This window comes from Sinocyclocheilus anshuiensis, unplaced genomic scaffold (assembly GCF_001515605.1).
Source record: "Sinocyclocheilus anshuiensis isolate Anshui unplaced genomic scaffold, SAMN03320099.WGS_v1.1 scaffold280, whole genome shotgun sequence".
In the NCBI taxonomy this organism is placed as follows: domain Eukaryota; kingdom Metazoa; phylum Chordata; class Actinopteri; order Cypriniformes; family Cyprinidae; genus Sinocyclocheilus; species Sinocyclocheilus anshuiensis.
In genome coordinates, this window is record NW_015558575.1 from 575,243 (window position 1) to 575,579 (window position 337).

A 337-nucleotide genomic window follows, 5' to 3' on the forward strand; every position below is an offset into this window, starting at 1 on the left:
CTTTATTTGCTCTGTTTTATTCTGTGAAACCTTACTACGTATATGGAATAACCGTTTTATAAAAGCAATAAGCCCTGCGAAGTAGATAAGTAGACTCCGCTTCGCGTTGTGCCTAACAACGCCCCTTAGCGGTTATAAATTCACTGTAAACCACGGCTTCTTGGGGCTTATTGCTTTATTCTAACTCTAAGAATGGTGTGGACGCTAATATAGTTATCGTTATAGGTGTGGTGTGGATGGTAATATAGTTTTCATTATAGTTCAAGTCACCTTTATTTCTATAGCGCTTTATACAATACTGATTGTGTCAAAGCAGCTTTACAGTGTTAAACAGGAA

At 37.4% G+C, this 337-nt stretch overlaps 1 protein-coding gene across 1 annotated transcript in view; it reads right to left on the reverse strand.

Moving 5' to 3' along the window:
* The window catches only part of LOC107679662 (T-lymphoma invasion and metastasis-inducing protein 2-like), a 33,563-nt gene that overhangs the window by 6,611 nt on the left and 26,615 nt on the right, over positions 1-337 (reverse strand). The window lies entirely within an intron of this gene.